Source organism: Periophthalmus magnuspinnatus, chromosome 3 (assembly GCF_009829125.3).
Source record: "Periophthalmus magnuspinnatus isolate fPerMag1 chromosome 3, fPerMag1.2.pri, whole genome shotgun sequence".
NCBI classification, from domain to species: domain Eukaryota; kingdom Metazoa; phylum Chordata; class Actinopteri; order Gobiiformes; family Gobiidae; genus Periophthalmus; species Periophthalmus magnuspinnatus.
The window spans coordinates 28972484-28978525 of record NC_047128.1 but is presented as its reverse complement, the minus strand read 5'-3'; the positions used below and the strand labels follow the sequence as shown (position 1 = coordinate 28978525).

Sequence of the window (6042 nt, the reverse complement as noted above, 5' to 3'; positions counted from 1 at the left end):
ATGGTGTATCATGTTATTAATATTGCACTATCCCAATAAAATAAATAAATAAATAGGCTAAATTAATTATATAAAATGGATATATATAGGTGATAAATACTTATTTTCAGGCATTTACAATTAGTAAAACGTAAATCATGATTTTACATTTTGTTGGTTATAAACCGCAACATTTTTCTAAAACGACACCGTAGAAACCAGTCCATTGACTTCCTCCTGTTCAAAACTGCAGAACTGAGAGGCCCCGCCTCTTCACAGTCGCATTTCACCGGAGCAAACAGTACATTTTCATTTACTTGTTTTTTTGTTTGTTTGTTTGTTTGTTTGTTTGTTTGTTTGTTTTGGAAAGGCTATGTGACATTCCTGAACTCTATATGTTTTTGTTGACAAACATAAACAGGACAATAAAGACCTAGGCCTCCTCAAACATCAATCCAGAAAACTCTTGAGTAAACTAATAATGAGGGAACGCTGTTAAAACATGGTTCAAAATCATAAACTGCACCACTGTTGTCTTTAAACACTTATTTAGATAAAGTTAAAGAAACAGCCCAGTATTATTCCATACACTTTGTATGAAAAAGATTAACACATAAGTCCAGTTAATCTTTTGTCAGTATTTTGTTTGAGAACTATCTGTTTATTCCTGCTATTTACTATAGTACTTTACTCTCCACTACACTTAATTCAAGGTTCCTCATTAAGTACATGTAAACTGAATCCTCTATCTCCTATAACTTTTACCATTCAGTTACATGCTGTTACACAGTAATATAAAGTCCTACGAATAAATGTCAACAGCAGTATATTTTAAAGAATATTTTTGCATAGTACCTTGCCATGTTGTTCTTTAGTGTCCTGTCTCTTTTATGAAACAGGGCACAGAGCTGACAAAAGCCCCTCCACACTGTCCACTCCTGATGCATTTCCATATCTGAGAGGGTAAGGATGATACTCATTAGGCCTGACCCATAAATAATCCTGGATTAGCATATTGGTCTGAGGACACACAATGGTTTATTTCATCACAAGGTAAGATCACAGCACTTTGTGTGAGGGCGGTCATTAATAAAGGCCACACATCCTGACAAGGCGATGTTTGATTAAACCATGTATTTGGTCTTTTTAATATAACACAGACAAACCGTAACCACGTTTTGAAACCTGAAATACTTCCAGGTCTTACTGAGAAATATACACTGATGATATTAGAGATATGCAACAGGATAGATACAGTCATAGAGCACATCAGCCATTAGGGACAGGATGCCCCAGGCTTACGTCCGTTGCTGGGCTCTTTTCATCCCATAATTACCCCCTCAGACAGAAGTGGTAATGAGGTGATGATTCTCCTCAACTCTGACTGATAGTAAAGATTATTTTTATGGCTTCTTATTATAGATTACATAAAATGGAAAGATGGAGAGAATGGACATTTGACAAAGGGCATTTGATGAAGGTCAGAGGGTGGATGCCGAGCACCTCAAACCCTGATCCTGTGGCCTATTAGAGAGCAGCTTTGAGGAGGCGGAGTCAACAGCTGGAGGTGATCGCAGACTGATTGTGTAACAGGATTTCAAAGACCTTTCAAAGGCCTAAAAATACTTTACGCTGCATGTCTACAAATTAAACATAGAAAGAGAAATGATCTTTGTCACGAGAAAAACAAAAACACAAACAGTTACATTGCAAAGTGCAGCAGAGTGGTTATTTCTTAGAGCAAAATGCATCAAATCAAACAGAATATGGGCAGTCTGGTTTGGGAGCTGGCAGGTCATCTCTTACCAAAGCATATTTATTATATATTTCCATCTTCTCATTCAGACTCTAGATCAAGATTTTTTATAAAAGTTTCACTCCTGAATTGTGTTGCTTTAGAAATGGGGCACAACATCAAACCTATGGCAGATCAATGTGCAAATCCCAGCATGTTTGGAGGTATGTAGAAAATCTGCCAGTCATATAAGAAAAGCCAAATGGAAAGAAGAACAAAAATAAAGGAAAATTAGACAAGTGCACTTCAGTGGGTAAAAATATCCATAAATATTTTGCCATTTCTGTTGTGCATTAGAGTGTGGGCTGTTCTCAGACTGATTTGGCTGCAGCTCTGCGCTCTGCTGTGTGCCAGGTACTGCATGCAGGGTCACCACCTGGCTGCAGCATCAGAGCCGTGCGCAAGTCTCAGCCACACTGTGTTATGCTCCAAAGCACTCAATTCAGCCTCTACCCCTACCAATGTTTAAAAACAAAACTGTGTCAGGGTAAAACCAGTATATTGCTCCAGGAACATATGACAGTGACATGCTGTTTTGATATTTATTTATTTGAGACTGGAGCATTACTTTTTTCATTCTATAAAATAATTAAACAAGGCTGTGTAGAGTAGTTCAAATATGTAAAGTAGTAATGTAACCAAGATGTAAAAGATAATGTATAACAAGCGCAAGATGAGACAGCTTATTGGTCCGTTGCTAGACATAATTCCCCATTTGGTTTAAATATGATCATTTCTACAATACTGTAAGGCCATAGAGACTTGAAAAAGGTAGAGTCAATGTGCACGGTGTAAGTACTTCGTCTTCATTGTCTCAAGTTGAGTTTAAGTTCTTTTTTTTTTCTTTTTTTTTGTATCAAGATTTAACTTTTTTATTGGTGGCTATTGAGTTTCAAAAGACTGGGCAAACACTGAGTCACACAGAAGTGGTGGATTTTTCTCTAGATAGAGAGTGAGGGGTTACAAAATGTATAATGTTTTTGTTTTGTTTTTTAAGTCATCTGGCTTTAAGGTTTTATTGGGTAGCATGAAATGGGGATAGAGGGTAGAAACATTTCAGCAACACCTTAAACCACTACACCACCAGGGAGAACAGGCGTCATCCTTCTTGAACTCTGCAGTCAGACCCTGTCAGACCATCATCTGCTTTGTACATAACAGGTGTCATTGTGCAGCCTCCTGTTACCACTGGCGTCCCAAAGTTATATGCTAATTGCATGCTAATACAGTAAAGCCAGCCTAAAGGTGAAGAGAAATTGTGAAAGTGTAATGATCAGCTAAAAAGTGCACTGTCCTTGAATGGACCACTACATATGTTGCTGAAGGTCACAAGGACTGGAGACACTGCAGCAAAAGAGAGTTTAGGAAGCATCTGCGACAACACACAACTACACACTTCTGAAGGCCTAGCAACACGAACATATTCATGCAATTGCATCTCCAGACAATGGCTGCCAGTGCAATAACACACATACACACACACTGACCTGGAAAGTGGGCTGGAGGAGGCTGACTCATGAAGGCATGTGTTCATTATTATAATATAGTCAGCACTGAAGCATCTTTAGCTCTTCACAATTTGGGGGGAATATTTGGCTGTTTGTAAAACATAACATCTTTTAATGTATAAAAAATAACATCTGCCCCAAATAATGCCCAAGGCAAATACACACAAATAGCATTTGAGTGTAAAGTGTGTATCCAGTTGTTCTCTTTATTAAATTGGGTAGAAGAGGCTCAAAATTCAATCATGCTTGTTCTCTTGACTGAAGCCCTCCATATTTAGAGGGTCTATTTGTGGCAATGTCTCTCCTCGATTGCCTTTTCCATGCCCCGAGGTGGGTGCGAGAGAGGAGGAGGAGGAGTAATCAACTCAGAGTATGCCTTGCTTGTTTTAAAACTGCAGCAGAACTGGCACTCGCCGCCTGCAGTCCACAACATGAGCATAATCATAGTGACAACATGGCACAGGCGCAGTGTCACTTTAAAAAAATACTCAAGAGGAGATGTTCTAACTAGTAGAATAATAATGTTCAGTATGTCCACGTGATTACCATTCATATGTATTCAAAATATGCACTACAAATGTGCAAATGAGATACTGTTTGCCAGAATTATACTTAATATAATAAATAATGTATTTTCTAGTAAAACTAGGCCGTTTCTAAATGATCTTTGAAATTTAGAAACACCTTATTAAAGGAGACTGGCTGTACGTGAGTTTCCATATTGGTTTCATTTTTAATTATTAGGCCTACTTATTAGCTCTTGCGTATCGTAGGCTCATTTAAGGGGCCTTTACTTACCCTTTAATGCTGCATGATGTTCTCTTGGTGTTATGCAGTGTCAGAGATCATCAAACGTGCCATGAGTTCAGAAGTAAGAAGCGGGTGCGCCCTCTACTGGCGATAGACGCGCAGTGACGTTTCGATGGCGGTAGGTCGATCCCCGTTCACTTGGCTTGGCATTTCATCTGCCCGGTCCTGATGCGTGCTGGCAGCTCGCCATGATCCCATTTTACCGTCCAGTGAGCAGCAGGGGTGTAACACAGGGCAACAACCGCCGCGGCAGTGGCGCTGGACACTGCGTTCCGCTCACTTCTCATCTGTTCTGGTCCCACTAAGCGTCAAGATGGTCAGCTACACATTACACAAGCTGTCCATCAAAATGTAGGGCGATTTTTGAACTAATTCTGTGGTTTAGTAACTTGGAATAGGTAATAATCTGCTGACATATACTATAAATGTGGCTTTATTTCAGTTGTTGATGTCTAACACAGACAAATACAAGAAATGACACACATGGACAAATTATGCCTTTTTTTTTTTCTTTTCAAAATGCATTTTATATTGTTCTAAACCAACAACCCCGACTATTTGTAAAAGTGAAGTAGTCAAGTTTGGCCACTAGGAGGCAATAAACCTAATACTGTAAACCTAAACTGTAAAATAGCCTGTGGACATAGGCCATATAGGCCCACTGCCATTTGCTTTGTCAAATAGTTCTAGTGAAGGAATACATTATCACAATGTAACTTAACTTAGTAACAAGGAGGGTACGTAGGCTATAATATGAGACCACACGGGCTATTAACAATAGTGGGCACTAGTCACTATAAATCACTATAAACAAAACTCTCAGAAACAAAACTCATCTGAACAGATCAACGGTGAAGAAAAGCATGAGAAGAATTCTTTTTCACAAGCATTTGGGAAATTTCATCTAAGTTCTTAAAAAGTACATTGAAACACAACTACATATTCTACTGTCTGGGTCACATTAGTAAAAACTGCTGTTGGAAAATATTGATTGATAGACAGTACACTGAGCCTTTGTTGGGTTTTGACATTTCCCATTTCACAGCTGAAGGCAATATAACTGTTTGATTTAGGTAATTGTGATAAGTAGAAACTCCAAGAAGAATTTTTTTTAAAACGACCTAATAAAATAGGTCAGACTGGTTGAGTTTACTGAAAATACTGCCTTCCCTTTATGGTTTACATGGTCATGAGCTTTTATTAGACGCCTGCACAAAGGGAATAAATGAAGAAAGTTTGCATTACCATTGTCTACCAATTCCTCAAACAGTTTCCTATTTTTTAGACATAGCACACACTTTTATGAACTATAGATTTAACTGAAATTACTTAATTTTGCAGCTAAAATTGTCACCATTAAATATGTTTTAAAGAAAATGAATTGACTGGTTTTGTAATGATGAACTGATACAACATACTGACCTTGAAGTGGCAGGAGAAGAACACACCGCAGACCATTTTAAAGGTATTACATTTTCTGATCTATGTTATAATGTTGTTCCCTCATTAAAACGTACCCATTTTGTTTTGTTTCATTCACACATGTTTAACACACAGGCCCTCTATATTTAGACTGAATTCTTCTCTCAAACAGAAAATACTCTGTTCCACTTTGTGATGCCAGGAAGTGCGCCATATTTTAAAACTCTACACACCTTCATTAAAATCATTTGGATGATTTCAGCCCTAGAATTGCCCATCTCTACTGAAATAAAGGTAAAGGATAGCTGTTAACTTGAAAAGCACTGACATCACAAGGTGGAACCGAGCATTTTGAGCTTTGTACTCCTTTAAGTGCTCACAGTTCAAGAGGTGGACTAGATTTCTATTTGGCATATGAAGCTTATTGACAATATTGCACTGTAAAAAGTGATTTCCAGTATGATAGAGACTCATATGGATGTATTGTTGGGATCCAGAGTTCAGAGGAATGTGTGCAGCTTAATCCCT

General features: G+C 38.1%; 1 protein-coding gene across 1 annotated transcript in view; it reads left to right on the top strand.

Moving 5' to 3' along the window:
• LOC117392878 (isocitrate dehydrogenase [NADP], mitochondrial) overlaps positions 1-6042 on the top strand; it is a 65612-nt gene that overhangs the window by 44612 nt on the left and 14958 nt on the right. The window lies entirely within an intron of this gene.